Source organism: Eptatretus burgeri, chromosome 20 (assembly GCF_056783735.1).
Source record: "Eptatretus burgeri isolate ZD-2024b chromosome 20, Ebu_testis_v1, whole genome shotgun sequence".
Classification (NCBI taxonomy): domain Eukaryota; kingdom Metazoa; phylum Chordata; class Myxini; order Myxiniformes; family Myxinidae; genus Eptatretus; species Eptatretus burgeri.
Window position 1 is genome coordinate 57,464 of NC_140980.1, and position 17,157 is coordinate 74,620.

General features: G+C 52.8%; 2 long non-coding RNA genes across 2 annotated transcripts in view; both read right to left on the reverse strand.

The window, feature by feature from the left end:
• The window catches only part of LOC147008215 (uncharacterized), a 53,207-nt gene extending 38,370 nt beyond the window's left edge, over positions 1 to 14,837 (reverse strand). Inside the window, exon 1 of the long non-coding RNA XR_015053525.1 lies at positions 9,196 to 14,837. This is a non-coding gene — a long non-coding RNA (uncharacterized LOC147008215). The remainder of the gene's footprint in view (positions 1 to 9,195) is intronic.
• Positions 375 to 6,949, reverse strand: LOC147008219 (uncharacterized). The gene is made up of 2 exons (XR_015053526.1): positions 4,774 to 6,949; positions 375 to 3,582 (listed from the first exon to the last, which is right to left on the reverse strand). It is a non-coding gene; the product is annotated as an uncharacterized LOC147008219 (long non-coding RNA).
• Positions 14,838 to 17,157: the final 2,320 nt, after the last annotated feature.

Here is a 17,157-nt window from a genome sequence, read left to right on the forward strand (position 1 = left end):
CCGCCGAATATGAGTTGTGCACCTCGAGGTAAATCGCCCAACATGATTGGTCCAGCGAGATCACGTGCCGCCGAGTCGATGTGCACCTCGAGGTTAATCACCCAACATGATTGGTCCAGCGCGATCACGTGCCGCCGAGCAGAAGACGTGCACCTCGAGGTAAATCACCCAACATGATTGGTCCAGCGCGATCACGTGCCGCCGAATACACTGAACAACAAAATTTTTTACTGGAGATGTGTAAAGTGATTTAGACTAATTTGGGTACGCTGATTTCAAAAATCATAACCGTTTTGCTGTATCACGTCAGGATTTTCAGTAACAGAAATATTCCCATTGCCTCGAAGTTAGGATTTCAATGAAATTTACAAAAATTCATTTATTCATTTATTTCATCATGAATGCTTCAAAATTATAGAAATTACAGAAAAACTCCACTAGAACGGAATTAAAAATGCTTTAGGCATTTGGCTTTGCGTTTGTGATGCTCTGTGTCAGTTTCACGATGCAGCAACCAGCAGAAATCGCCCAACATGATTGGTCCAGCGCGATCACGTGCCGCTGAGTCGAAGACGTGCACCTCGAGGTAAATCACCCAACATGATTGGTCCAGCGCGATCACGTACCGCCGAGTAAAAGTGCACCTCGAGATAAATCACCCAACATGATTGGTCCAGCGCGATCACGTGCCGCCGAATATGAGTTGTGCACCTCGAGGAAAATCACCCAACATGATTGGTCCAGCGCGATCACGTGCCGCCGAGTAGAAGATGTGCACCTCGAGGTAAATCACCCAACATGATTGGTCCAGCGCGATCACGTGCCGCTGAGTCGAAGACTTGCACCTCGAGGTAAATCACCCAACATGATTGGTCCAGCGCGATCACGTGCCGCCGAGGGGAAGAAGTGCACCTCGAGGTAAATCACCCAACATGATTGGTCCAGCGCGATCACGTGCCGCCGAGTAGAAGACGTGCACCTCGAGGTAAATCACCCAACATGATTGGTCCAGCGCGATCACGTGCCGCCGAGTAGAAGACGTGCACCTCGAGGTAAATCACCCAACATGATTGGTCCAGCGCGATCACGTGCCGCTGAGTAGAAGACGTGCACCTCGAGGTAAATCACCCAACATGATTGGTCCAGCGCGATCACGTGCCGCTGAGTAGAAGACGTGCACCTCGAGGTAAATCACCCAACATGATTGGTCCAGCGCGATCACGTGCCGCCGAATATGAGTTGTGCACCTCGAGGTAAATCACCCAACATGATTGGTCCAGCGCGATCACGTGCCGCCGAGTAAAAGTGCACCTCGAGGTAAATCACCCAACATGATTGGTCCACCGCGATCACGTGCCGCCGAGTGGAAGACGTGCACCTCGAGGTAAATCACCCAACATGATTGGTCCAGCGAGATCACGTGCCGCCGAGAAGACGTGCACCTCGAGATAAATCGCCCAACATGATTGGTCCAGCGCGATCACGTGCCGCCGCGTGGATGTGCACCTCGAGGTAAATCGCCCAACATGATTGGTCCAGCGCGATCACGTGCCGCCGAATATGAGTTGTGCACCTCGAGGTAAATCGCCCAACATGATTGGTCCAGCGAGATCACGTGCCGCCGAGTCGATGTGCACCTCGAGGTTAATCACCCAACATGATTGGTCCAGCGCGATCACGTGCCGCCGAGCAGAAGACGTGCACCTCGAGGTAAATCGCCCAACATGATTGGTCCAGCGCGATCACGTGCCGCCGAATATGAGTTGTGCACCTCGAGGTAAATCGCCCAACATGATTGGTCCAGCGAGATCACGTGCCGCCGAGTCGATGTGCACCTCGAGGTTAATCACCCAACATGATTGGTCCAGCGCGATCACGTGCCGCCGAGCAGAAGACGTGCACCTCGAGGTAAATCACCCAACATGATTGGTCCAGCGCGATCACGTGCCGCTGAGTCGAAGACTTGCACCTCGAGGTAAATCACCCAACATGATTGGTCCAGCGCGATCACGTGCCGCCGAGTATAAGTGCACCTCGAGGTAAATCACCCAACATGATTGGTCCAGCGCGATCACGTGCCGCCGAATATGAGTTGTGCACCTCGAGGTAAATCACCCAACATGATTGGTCCAGCGCGATCACGTGCCGCCGAGTAAAAGTGCACCTCGAGGTAAATCACCCAACATGATTGGTCCACCGCGATCACGTGCCGCCGAGTAGAAGACGTGCACCTCGAGGTAAATCACCCAACATGATTGGTCCAGCGCGATCACGTGCCGCCGAGAAGACGTGCACCTCGAGATAAATCGCCCAACATGATTGGTCCAGCGCGATCACGTGCCGCCTCGTGGATGTGCACCTCGAGGTAAATCGCCCAACATGATTGGTCCAGCGCGATCACGTGCCGCCTCGTGGATGTGCACCTCGAGGTAAATCGCCCAACATGATTGGTCCAGCGCGATCACGTGCCGCCGAATATGAGTTGTGCACCTCGAGGTAAATCGCCCAACATGATTGGTCCAGCGAGATCACGTGCCGCCGAATATGAGTTGTGCACCTCGAGGTAAATCGCCCAACATGATTGGTCCAGCGATATCACGTGCCGCCGAGTAGAAGATGTGCACCTCGAGGTAAATCACCCCACATGATTGGTCCAGCGCGATCACGTGCCGCCGAGGGGAAGAAGTGCACCTCGAGGTAAATCACCCAACATGATTGGTCCAGCGCGATCACGTGCCGCCGAATATGTGTTGTGCACCTCGAGGTAAATCACCCAACATGATTGGTCCACCGCGATCACGTGCCGCCGAGTCGATGTGCACCTCGAGGTTAATCACCCAACATGATTGGTCCAGCGCGATCACGTGCCGCCGAGCAGAAGACGTGCACCTCGAGGTAAATCACCCAACATGATTGGTCCAGCGCGATCACGTGCCGCCGAATACACTGAACAACAAAATTTTTTTACTGGAGATGTGTAAAGTGATTTAGACTAATTTGGGTACGCTGATTTCAAAAATCATAACCGTTTTGCTGTATCACGTCAGGATTTTCAGTAACAGAAATATTCCCATTGCCTCGAAGTTAGGATTTCAATGAAATTTACAAAAATTCATTTATTCATTTATTTCATCATGAATGCTTCAAAATTATAGAAATTACAGAAAAACTCCACTAGAACGGAATTAAAAATGCTTTAGGCATTTGGCTTTGCGTTTGTGCTGCTCTGTGTCAGTTTCACGATGCAGCAACCAGCAGAAATCGCCCAACATGATTGGTCCAGCGCGATCACGTGCCGCTGAGTCGAAGACGTGCACCTCGAGGTAAATCACCCAACATGATTGGTCCAGCGCGATCACGTACCGCCGAGTAAAAGTGCACCTCGAGATAAATCACCCAACATGATTGGTCCAGCGCGATCACGTGCCGCCGAATATGAGTTGTGCACCTCGAGGAAAATCACCCAACATGATTGGTCCAGCGCGATCACGTGCCGCCGAGTAGAAGATGTGCACCTCGAGGTAAATCACCCAACATGATTGGTCCAGCGCGATCACGTGCCGCGGAGTAGAAGACGTGCACCTTGAGGTAAATCACCCAACATGATTGGTCCAGCGCGATCACGTGCCGCCGAGTAGAAGATGTGCACCTCGAGGTAAATCACCCAACATGATTGGTCCAGCGCGATCACGTGCCGCCGAGTTGAAGATGTGCACCTCGAGGTAAATCACCCAACATGATTGGTCCAGCGCGATCACGTGCCGCTGAGTCGAAGACGTGCACCTCGAGGTAAATCACCCAACATGATTGGTCCAGCGCGATCACGTGCCGCCGAATATGAGTTGTGCACCTCGAGGTAAATCACCCAACATGATTGGTCCAGCGCGATCACGTGCCGCCGAGTAAAAGTGCACCTCGAGGTAAATCACCCAACATGATTGGTCCACCGCGATCACGTGCCGCCGAGTCGAAGACGTGCACCTCGAGGTAAATCACCCAACATGATTGGTCCAGCGCGATCACGTGCCGCCGCGTGGATGTGCACCTCGAGGTAAATCGCCCAACATGATTGGTCCAGCGCGATCACGTGCCGCCGAATATGAGTTGTGCACCTCGAGGTAAATCGCCCAACATGATTGGTCCAGCGAGATCACGTGCCGCCGAGTCGATGTGCACCTCGAGGTTAATCACCCAACATGATTGGTCCAGCGCGATCACGTGCCGCCGAGTATAAGTGCACCTCGCGGTAAATCACCCAACATGATTGGTCCAGCGCGATCACGTTCCGCCGAATATGAGTTGTGCACCTCGAGGTAAATCACCCAACATGATTGGTCCACCGCGATCACGTGCCGCCGAGTAGAAGACGTGCACCTCGAGGTAAATCACCCAACATGATTGGTCCAGCGCGATCACGTGCCGCCGAGTAAAAGTGCACCTCGAGGTAAATCACCCAACATGATTGGTCCACCGCGATCACGTGCCACTGAGTCGAAGACTTGCACCTCGAGGTAAATCACCCAACATGATTGGTCCAGCGCGATCACGTGCCGCCGAGGGGAAGAAGTGCACCTCGAGGTAAATCACCCAACATGATTGGTCCAGCGCGATCACGTGCCGCTGAGTAGAAGATGTGCACCTCGAGGTAAATCACCCAACATGATTGGTCCAGCGCGATCACGTGCCGCCGAGTAGAAGATGTGCACCTCGAGGTAAATCACCCAACATGATTGGTCCAGCGCGATCACGTGCCGCCGAATATGAGTTGTGCACCTCGAGGTAAATCACCCAACTTGATTGGTCCAGCGCGATCACGTGCCGCCGAGGAGATGTGCACATCGAGGTAAATCGCCCAACATGATTGGTCCAGCGCGATCACGTGCCGCCGAATATGAGTTGTGCACCTCGAGGTAAATCACCCAACATGATTGGTCCAGCGCGATCACGTGCCGCCGAGTAGAAGATGTGCACCTCGAGGTAAATCACCCAACATGATTGGTCCAGCGCGATCACGTGCCGCCGAGTAGAAGATGTGCACCTCGAGGTAAATCACCCAACATGATTGGTCCAGCGCGATCACGTGCCGCTGAGTCGAAGACGTGCACCTCGAGGTAAATCACCCAACATGATTGGTCCAGCGCGATCACGTGCCGCCGAGGGGAAGAAGTGCACCTCGAGGTAAATCACCCAACATGATTGGTCCAGCGCGATCACGTGCCGCCGAATATGAGTTGTGCACCTCGAGGTAAATCACCCAACATGATTGGTCCAGCGCGATCACGTGCCGCCGAGTAAAAGTGCACCTCGAGGTAAATCACCCAACATGATTGGTCCACCGCGATCACGTGCCGCCGAGTGGAAGACGTGCACCTCGAGGTAAATCACCCAACATGATTGGTCCAGCGAGATCACGTGCCGCCGAGAAGACGTGCACCTCGAGATAAATCGCCCAACATGATTGGTCCAGCGCGATCACGTGCCGCCGCGTGGATGTGCACCTCGAGGTAAATCGCCCAACATGATTGGTCCAGCGCGATCACGTGCCGCCGAATATGAGTTGTGCACCTCGAGGTAAATCGCCCAACATGATTGGTCCAGCGAGATCACGTGCCGCCGAGAAGACGTGCACCTCGAGATAAATCGCCCAACATGATTGGTCCAGCGCGATCACGTGCCGCCGAGCAGAAGACGTGCACCTCGAGGTAAATCGCCCAACATGATTGGTCCAGCGCGATCACGTGCCGCCGAATATGAGTTGTGCACCTCGAGGTAAATCGCCCAACATGATTGGTCCAGCGAGATCACGTGCCGCCGAGTCGATGTGCACCTCGAGGTTAATCACCCAACATGATTGGTCCAGCGCGATCACGTGCCGCCGAGCAGAAGACGTGCACCTCGAGGTAAATCACCCAACATGATTGGTCCAGCGCGATCACGTGCCGCTGAGTCGAAGACTTGCACCTCGAGGTAAATCACCCAACATGATTGGTCCAGCGCGATCACGTGCCGCCGAGGGGAAGAAGTGCACCTCGAGGTAAATCACCCAACATGATTGGTCCAGCGCGATCACGTGCCGCCGAGTAGAAGATGTGCACCTCGAGGTAAATCACCCAACATGATTGGTCCAGCGCGATCACGTGCCGCCGAGGAGATGTGCACATCGAGGTAAATCACCCAACATGATTGGTCCAGCGCGATCACGTGCCGCCGAGGGGAAGAAGTGCACCTCGAGGTAAATCACCCAACATGATTGGTCCAGCGCGATCACGTGCCGCTGAGTCGAAGACGTGCACCTCGAGGTAAATCACCCAACATGATTGGTCCAGCGCGATCACGTGCCGCCGAGTATAAGTGCACCTCGAGGTAAATCACCCAACATGATTGGTCCAGCGCGATCACGTGCCGCCGAATATGAGTTGTGCACCTCGAGGTAAATCACCCAACATGATTGGTCCAGCGCGATCACGTGCCGCCGAGTAAAAGTGCACCTCGAGGTAAATCACCCAACATGATTGGTCCACCGCGATCACGTGCCGCCGAGTGGAAGACGTGCACCTCGAGGTAAATCACCCAACATGATTGGTCCAGCGAGATCACGTGCCGCCGAGAAGACGTGCACCTCGAGATAAATCGCCCAACATGATTGGTCCAGCGCGATCACGTGCCGCCGCGTGGATGTGCACCTCGAGGTAAATCGCCCAACATGATTGGTCCAGCGCGATCACGTGCCGCCGAATATGAGTTGTGCACCTCGAGGTAAATCGCCCAACATGATTGGTCCAGCGAGATCACGTGCCGCCGAGTCGATGTGCACCTCGAGGTTAATCACCCAACATGATTGGTCCAGCGCGATCACGTGCCGCCGAGCAGAAGACGTGCACCTCGAGGTAAATCACCCAACATGATTGGTCCAGCGCGATCACGTGCCGCCGAATACACTGAACAACAAATTTTTTTACTGGAGATGTGTAAAGTGATTTAGACTAATTTGGGTACGCTGATTTCAAAAATCATAACCGTTTTGCTGTATCACGTCAGGATTTTCAGTAACAGAAATATTCCCATTGCCTCGAAGTTAGGATTTCAATGAAATTTACAAAAATTCATTTATTCATTTATTTCATCATGAATGCTTCAAAATTATAGAAATTACAGAAAAACTCCACTAGAACGGAATTAAAAATGCTTTAGGCATTTGGCTTTGCGTTTGTGATGCTCTGTGTCAGTTTCACGATGCAGCAACCAGCAGAAATCGCCCAACATGATTGGTCCAGCGCGATCACGTGCCGCTGAGTCGAAGACGTGCACCTCGAGGTAAATCACCCAACATGATTGGTCCAGCGCGATCACGTACCGCCGAGTAAAAGTGCACCTCGAGATAAATCACCCAACATGATTGGTCCAGCGCGATCACGTGCCGCCGAATATGAGTTGTGCACCTCGAGGAAAATCACCCAACATGATTGGTCCAGCGCGATCACGTGCCGCCGAGTAGAAGATGTGCACCTCGAGGTAAATCACCCAACATGATTGGTCCAGCGCGATCACGTGCCGCTGAGTCGAAGACTTGCACCTCGAGGTAAATCACCCAACATGATTGGTCCAGCGCGATCACGTGCCGCCGAGGGGAAGAAGTGCACCTCGAGGTAAATCACCCAACATGATTGGTCCAGCGCGATCACGTGCCGCCGAGTAGAAGACGTGCACCTCGAGGTAAATCACCCAACATGATTGGTCCAGCGCGATCACGTGCCGCCGAGTAGAAGACGTGCACCTCGAGGTAAATCACCCAACATGATTGGTCCAGCGCGATCACGTGCCGCTGAGTAGAAGACGTGCACCTCGAGGTAAATCACCCAACATGATTGGTCCAGCGCGATCACGTGCCGCTGAGTAGAAGACGTGCACCTCGAGGTAAATCACCCAACATGATTGGTCCAGCGCGATCACGTGCCGCCGAATATGAGTTGTGCACCTCGAGGTAAATCACCCAACATGATTGGTCCAGCGCGATCACGTGCCGCCGAGTAAAAGTGCACCTCGAGGTAAATCACCCAACATGATTGGTCCACCGCGATCACGTGCCGCCGAGTGGAAGACGTGCACCTCGAGGTAAATCACCCAACATGATTGGTCCAGCGAGATCACGTGCCGCCGAGAAGACGTGCACCTCGAGATAAATCGCCCAACATGATTGGTCCAGCGCGATCACGTGCCGCCGCGTGGATGTGCACCTCGAGGTAAATCGCCCAACATGATTGGTCCAGCGCGATCACGTGCCGCCGAATATGAGTTGTGCACCTCGAGGTAAATCGCCCAACATGATTGGTCCAGCGAGATCACGTGCCGCCGAGTCGATGTGCACCTCGAGGTTAATCACCCAACATGATTGGTCCAGCGCGATCACGTGCCGCCGAGCAGAAGACGTGCACCTCGAGGTAAATCACCCAACATGATTGGTCCAGCGCGATCACGTGCCGCCGAATACACTGAACAACAAAATTTTTTTACTGGAGATGTGTAAAGTGATTTAGACTAATTTGGGTACGCTGATTTCAAAAATCATAACCGTTTTGCTGTATCACGTCAGGATTTTCAGTAACATAAATATTCCCATTGCCTCGAAGTTAGGATTTCAATGAAATTTACAAAAATTCATTTATTCATTTATTTCATCATGAATGCTTCAAAATTATAGAAATTACAGAAAAACTCCACTAGAACGGAATTAAAAATGCTTTAGGCATTTGGCTTTGCGTTTGTGCTGCTCTGTGTCAGTTTCACGATGCAGCAACCAGCAGAAATCGCCCAACATGATTGGTCCAGCGCGATCACGTGCCGCTGAGTCGAAGACTTGCACCTCGAGGGAAATCACCCAACATGATTGGTCCAGCGCGATCACGTGCCGCCGAGGGGAAGAAGTGCACCTCGAGGTAAATCACCCAACATGATTGGTCCAGCGCGATCACGTGCCGCCGAGGGGAAGAAGTGCACCTCGAGGTAAATCACCCAACATGATTGGTCCAGCGCGATCACGTGCCGCCGAGTAGAAGACGTGCACCTCGAGGTAAATCACCCAACATGATTGGTCCAGCGCGATCACGTGCCGCCGAGTCGAAGATGTGCACCTCGAGGTAAATCACCCAACATGATTGGTCCAGCGCGATCACGTGCCGCTGAGTCGAAGACGTGCACCTCGAGGTAAATCACCCAACATGATTGGTCCAGCGCGATCACGTGCCGCCGAGTAGAAGTGCACCTCGAGGTAAATCACCCAACATGATTGGTCCAGCGCGATCACGTGCCGCCGAATATGAGTTGTGCACCTCGAGGTAAATCACCCAACATGATTGGTCCAGCGCGATCACGTGCCGCCGAGTAAAAGTGCACCTCGAGGTAAATCACCCAACATGATTGGTCCACCGCGATCACGTGCCGCCGAGTGGAAGACGTGCACCTCGAGGTAAATCACCCAACATGATTGGTCCAGCGAGATCACGTGCCGCCGAGAAGACGTGCACCTCGAGATAAATCGCCCAACATGATTGGTCCAGCGCGATCACGTGCCGCCGCGTGGATGTGCACCTCGAGGTAAATCGCCCAACATGATTGGTCCAGCGCGATCACGTGCCGCCGAATATGAGTTGTGCACCTCGAGGTAAATCGCCCAACATGATTGGTCCAGCGAGATCACGTGCCGCCGAGTCGATGTGCACCTCGAGGTTAATCACCCAACATGATTGGTCCAGCGCGATCACGTGCCGCCGAGCAGAAGACGTGCACCTCGAGGTAAATCACCCAACATGATTGGTCCAGCGCGATCACGTGCCGCCGAATACACTGAACAACAAAATTTTTTTACTGGAGATGTGTAAAGTGATTTAGACTAATTTGGGTACGCTGATTTCAAAAATCATAACCGTTTTGCTGTATCACGTCAGGATTTTCAGTAACAGAAATATTCCCATTGCCTCGAAGTTAGGATTTCAATGAAATTTACAAAAATTCATTTATTCATTTATTTCATCATGAATGCTTCAAAATTATAGAAATTACAGAAAAACTCCACTAGAACGGAATTAAAAATGCTTTAGGCATTTGGCTTTGCGTTTGTGATGCTCTGTGTCAGTTTCACGATGCAGCAACCAGCAGAAATCGCCCAACATGATTGGTCCAGCGCGATCACGTGCCGCTGAGTCGAAGACGTGCACCTCGAGGTAAATCACCCAACATGATTGGTCCAGCGCGATCACGTACCGCCGAGTAAAAGTGCACCTCGAGATAAATCACCCAACATGATTGGTCCAGCGCGATCACGTGCCGCCGAATATGAGTTGTGCACCTCGAGGAAAATCACCCAACATGATTGGTCCAGCGCGATCACGTGCCGCCGAGTAGAAGATGTGCACCTCGAGGTAAATCACCCAACATGATTGGTCCAGCGCGATCACGTGCCGCTGAGTCGAAGACTTGCACCTCGAGGTAAATCACCCAACATGATTGGTCCAGCGCGATCACGTGCCGCCGAGGGGAAGAAGTGCACCTCGAGGTAAATCACCCAACATGATTGGTCCAGCGCGATCACGTGCCGCCGAGTAGAAGACGTGCACCTCGAGGTAAATCACCCAACATGATTGGTCCAGCGCGATCACGTGCCGCCGAGTAGAAGACGTGCACCTCGAGGTAAATCACCCAACATGATTGGTCCAGCGCGATCACGTGCCGCTGAGTTGAAGACGTGCACCTCGAGGTAAATCACCCAACATGATTGGTCCAGCGCGATCACGTGCCGCTGAGTAGAAGACGTGCACCTCGAGGTAAATCACCCAACATGATTGGTCCAGCGCGATCACGTGCCGCCGAATATGAGTTGTGCACCTCGAGGTAAATCACCCAACATGATTGGTCCAGCGCGATCACGTGCCGCCGAGTAAAAGTGCACCTCGAGGTAAATCACCCAACATGATTGGTCCACCGCGATCACGTGCCGCCGAGTGGAAGACGTGCACCTCGAGGTAAATCACCCAACATGATTGGTCCAGCGAGATCACGTGCCGCCGAGAAGACGTGCACCTCGAGATAAATCGCCCAACATGATTGGTCCAGCGCGATCACGTGCCGCCGCGTGGATGTGCACCTCGAGGTAAATCGCCCAACATGATTGGTCCAGCGCGATCACGTGCCGCCGAATATGAGTTGTGCACCTCGAGGTAAATCGCCCAACATGATTGGTCCAGCGAGATCACGTGCCGCCGAGTCGATGTGCACCTCGAGGTTAATCACCCAACATGATTGGTCCAGCGCGATCACGTGCCGCCGAGCAGAAGACGTGCACCTCGAGGTAAATCACCCAACATGATTGGTCCAGCGCGATCACGTGCCGCCGAATACACTGAACAACAAAATTTTTTACTGGAGATGTGTAAAGTGATTTAGACTAATTTGGGTACGCTGATTTCAAAAATCATAACCGTTTTGCTGTATCACGTCAGGATTTTCAGTAACATAAATATTCCCATTGCCTCGAAGTTAGGATTTCAATGAAATTTACAAAAATTCATTTATTCATTTATTTCATCATGAATGCTTCAAAATTATAGAAATTACAGAAAAACTCCACTAGAACGGAATTAAAAATGCTTTAGGCATTTGGCTTTGCGTTTGTGCTGCTCTGTGTCAGTTTCACGATGCAGCAACCAGCAGAAATCGCCCAACATGATTGGTCCAGCGCGATCACGTGCCGCTGAGTCGAAGACGTGCACCTCGAGGTAAATCACCCAACATGATTGGTCCAGCGCGATCACGTACCGCCGAGTAAAAGTGCACCTCGAGATAAATCACCCAACATGATTGGTCCAGCGCGATCACGTGCCGCCGAATATGAGTTGTGCACCTCGAGGAAAATCACCCAACATGATTGGTCCAGCGCGATCACGTGCCGCCGAGTAGAAGATGTGCACCTCGAGGTAAATCACCCAACATGATTGGTCCAGCGCGATCACGTGCCGCGGAGTAGAAGACGTGCACCTTGAGGTAAATCACCCAACATGATTGGTCCAGCGCGATCACGTGCCGCCGAGTAGAAGATGTGCACCTCGAGGTAAATCACCCAACATGATTGGTCCAGCGCGATCACGTGCCGCCGAGTAGAAGATGTGCACCTCGAGGTAAATCACCCAACATGATTGGTCCAGCGCGATCACGTGCCGCTGAGTCGAAGACGTGCACCTCGAGGTAAATCACCCAACATGATTGGTCCAGCGCGATCACGTGCCGCCGAATATGAGTTGTGCACCTCGAGGTAAATCACCCAACATGATTGGTCCAGCGCGATCACGTGCCGCCGAGTAAAAGTGCACCTCGAGGTAAATCACCCAACATGATTGGTCCACCGCGATCACGTGCCGCCGAGTCGAAGACGTGCACCTCGAGGTAAATCACCCAACATGATTGGTCCAGCGCGATCACGTGCCGCCGCGTGGATGTGCACCTCGAGGTAAATCGCCCAACATGATTGGTCCAGCGCGATCACGTGCCGCCGAATATGAGTTGTGCACCTCGAGGTAAATCGCCCAACATGATTGGTCCAGCGAGATCACGTGCCGCCGAGTCGATGTGCACCTCGAGGTTAATCACCCAACATGATTGGTCCAGCGCGATCACGTGCCGCCGAGCAGAAGACGTGCACCTCGAGGTAAATCACCCAACATGATTGGTCCAGCGCGATCACGTGCCGCCGAGAAGATGTGCACCTCGAGATAAATCGCCCAACATGATTGGTCCAGCGCGATCACGTGCCGCTGAGTCGAAGACTTGCACCTCGAGGTAAATCACCCAACATGATTGGTCCAGCGCGATCACGTGCCGCCGAGGGGAAGAAGTGCACCTCGAGGTAAATCACCCAACATGATTGGTCCAGCGCGATCACGTGCCGCTGAGTCGAAGACGTGCACCTCGAGGTAAATCACCCAACATGATTGGTCCAGCGCGATCACGTGCCGCCGAGTATAAGTGCACCTCGAGGTAAATCACCCAACATGATTGGTCCAGCGCGATCACGTGCCGCCGAATATGAGTTGTGCACCTCGAGGTAAATCACCCAACATGATTGGTCCAGCGCGATCACGTGCCGCCGAGTCGATGTGCACCTCGAGGTTAATCACCCAACATGATTGGTCCAGCGCGATCACGTGCCGCCGAGCAGAAGACGTGCACCTCGAGGTAAATCACCCAACATGATTGGTCCAGCGCGATCACGTGCCGCCGAATACACTGAACAACAAAATTTTTTTACTGGAGATGTGTAAAGTGATTTAGACTAATTTGGGTACGCTGATTTCAAAAATCATAACCGTTTTGCTGTATCACGTCAGGATTTTCAGTAACAGAAATATTCCCATTGCCTCGAAGTTAGGATTTCAATGAAATTTACAAAAATTCATTTATTCATTTATTTCATCATGAATGCTTCAAAATTATAGAAATTACAGAAAAACTCCACTAGAACGGAATTAAAAATGCTTTAGGCATTTGGCTTTGCGTTTGCGCTGCTCTGTGTCAGTTTCACGATGCAGCAACCAGCAGAAATCGCCCAACATGATTGGTCCAGCGCGATCACGTGCCGCTGAGTCGAAGACGTGCACCTCGAGGTAAATCACCCAACATGATTGGTCCAGCGCGATCACGTACCGCCGAGTAAAAGTGCACCTCGAGATAAATCACCCAACATGATTGGTCCAGCGCGATCACGTGCCGCCGAATATGAGTTGTGCACCTCGAGGAAAATCACCCAACATGATTGGTCCAGCGCGATCACGTGCCGCCGAGTAGAAGATGTGCACCTCGAGGTAAATCACCCAACATGATTGGTCCAGCGCGATCACGTGCCGCGGAGTAGAAGACGTGCACCTTGAGGTAAATCACCCAACATGATTGGTCCAGCGCGATCACGTGCCGCCGAGTAGAAGATGTGCACCTCGAGGTAAATCACCCAACATGATTGGTCCAGCGCGATCACGTGCCGCCGAGTTGAAGATGTGCACCTCGAGGTAAATCACCCAACATGATTGGTCCAGCGCGATCACGTGCCGCTGAGTCGAAGACGTGCACCTCGAGGTAAATCACCCCACATGATTGGTCCAGCGCGATCACGTGCCGCCGAATATGAGTTGTGCACCTCGAGGTAAATCACCCAACATGATTGGTCCAGCGCGATCACGTGCCGCCGAGTAAAAGTGCACCTCGAGGTAAATCACCCAACATGATTGGTCCACCGCGATCACGTGCCGCCGAGTCGAAGACGTGCACCTCGAGGTAAATCACCCAACATGATTGGTCCAGCGCGATCACGTGCCGCCGCGTGGATGTGCACCTCGAGGTAAATCGCCCAACATGATTGGTCCAGCGCGATCACGTGCCGCCGAATATGAGTTGTGCACCTCGAGGTAAATCGCCCAACATGATTGGTCCAGCGAGATCACGTGCCGCCGAGTCGATGTGCACCTCGAGGTTAATCACCCAACATGATTGGTCCAGCGCGATCACGTGCCGCCGAGTATAAGTGCACCTCGAGGTAAATCACCCAACATGATTGGTCCAGCGCGATCACGTTCCGCCGAATATGAGTTGTGCACCTCGAGGTAAATCACCCAACATGATTGGTCCACCGCGATCACGTGCCGCCGAGTAGAAGACGTGCACCTCGAGGTAAATCACCCAACATGATTGGTCCAGCGCGATCACGTGCCGCCGCGTGGATGTGCACCTCGAGGTAAATCACCCAACATGATTGGTCCACCGCGATCACGTGCCGCCGAGTCGAAGACGTGCACCTCGAGGTAAATCGCCCAACATGATTGGTCCAGCGCGATCACGTGCCGCCGAGGGGAAGAAGTGCACCTCGAGGTAAATCACCCAACATGATTGGTCCAGCGCGATCACGTGCCGCTGAGTAGAAGATGTGCACCTCGAGGTAAATCACCCAACATGATTGGTCCAGCGCGATCACGTGCCGCCGAGTAGAAGATGTGCACCTCGAGGTAAATCACCCAACATGATTGGTCCAGCGCGATCACGTGCCGCCGAATATGAGTTGTGCACCTCGAGGTAAATCACCCAACTTGATTGGTCCAGCGCGATCACGTGCCGCCGAGGAGATGTGCACATCGAGGTAAATCGCCCAACATGATTGGTCCAGCGCGATCACGTGCCGCCGAATATGAGTTGTGCACCTCGAGGTAAATCACCCAACATGATTGGTCCAGCGCGATCACGTGCCGCCGAGTAGAAGACGTGCACCTCGAGGTAAATCACCCAACATGATTGGTCCAGCGCGATCACGTGCCGCCGCGTGGATGTGCACCTCGAGGTAAATCGCCCAACATGATTGGTCCAGCGCGATCACGTGCCGCTGAGTCGAAGACTTGCACCTCGAGGTAAATCACCCAACATGATTGGTCCAGCGCGATCACGTGCCGCCGAGGGGAAGAAGTGCACCTCGAGGTAAATCACCCAACATGATTGGTCCAGCGCGATCACGTGCCGCTGAGTAGAAGATGTGCACCTCGAGGTAAATCACCCAACATGATTGGTCCAGCGCGATCACGTGCCGCCGAGTAGAAGATGTGCACCTCGAGGTAAATCACCCAACATGATTGGTCCAGCGCGATCACGTGCCGCCGAATATGAGTTGTGCACCTCGAGGTAAATCACCCAACATGATTGGTCCAGCGCGATCACGTGCCGCCGAGGAGATGTGCACCTCGAGGTAAATCGCCCAACATGATTGGTCCAGCGCGATCACGTGCCGCCGAATATGAGTTGTGCACCTCGAGGTAAATCACCCAACATGATTGGTCCAGCGAGATCACGTGCCGCCGAGTAGAAGATGTGCACCTCGAGGTAAATCACCCAACATGATTGGTCCAGCGCGATCACGTGCCGCCGAGTAGAAGATGTGCACCTCGAGGTAAATCACCCAACATGATTGGTCCAGCGCGATCACGTGCCGCTGAGTCGAAGACGTGCACCTCGAGGTAAATCACCCAACATGATTGGTCCAGCGCGATCACGTGCCGCCGAGTATAAGTGCACCTCGAGGTAAATCACCCAACATGATTGGTCCAGCGCGATCACGTGCCGCCGAATATGTGTTGTGCACCTCGAGGTAAATCACCCAACATGATTGGTCCACCGCGATCACGTGCCGCCGAGTCGATGTGCACCTCGAGGTTCATCACCCAACATGATTGGTCCAGCGCGATCACGTGCCGCCGAGCAGAAGACGTGCACCTCGAGGTAAATCACCCAACATGATTGGTCCAGCGCGATCACGTGCCGCCGAATACACTGAACAACAAAAATTTTTTACTGGAGATGTGTAAAGTGATTTAGACTAATTTGGGTACGCTGATTTCAAAAATCATAACCGTTTTGCTGTATCACGTCAGGATTTTCAGTAACAGAAATATTCCCATTGCCTCGAAGTTAGGATTTCAATGAAATTTACAAAAATTCATTTATTCATTTATTTCATCATGAATGCTTCAAAATTATAGAAATTACAGAAAAACTCCACTAGAACGGAATTAAAAATGCTTTAGGCATTTGGCTTTGCGTTTGCGCTGCTCTGTGTCAGTTTCACGATGCAGCAACCAGCAGAAATCGCCCAACATGATTGGTCCAGCGCGATCACGTGCCGCTGAGTCGAAGACGTGCACCTCGAGGTAAATCACCCAACATGATTGGTCCAGCGCGATCACGTACCGCCGAGTTGAAGATGTGCACCTCGAGGTAAATCACCCAACATGATTGGTCCAGCGCGATCACGTGCCGCTGAGTCGAAGACGTGCACCTCGAGGTAAATCACCCAACATGATTGGTCCAGCGCGATCACGTGCCGCCGAATATGAGTTGTGCACCTCGAGGAAAATCACCCAACATGATTGGTCCAGCGCGATCACGTGCCGCCGAGTAGAAGATGTGCACCTCGAGGTAAATCACCCAACATGATTGGTCCAGCGCGATCACGTGCCGCCGAGTTGAAGATGTGCACCTCGAGGTAAATCACCCAACATGATTGGTCCAGCGCGATCACGTGCCGCTGAGTCGAAGACGTGCACCTCGAGGTAAATCACCCAACATGATTGGTCCAGCGCG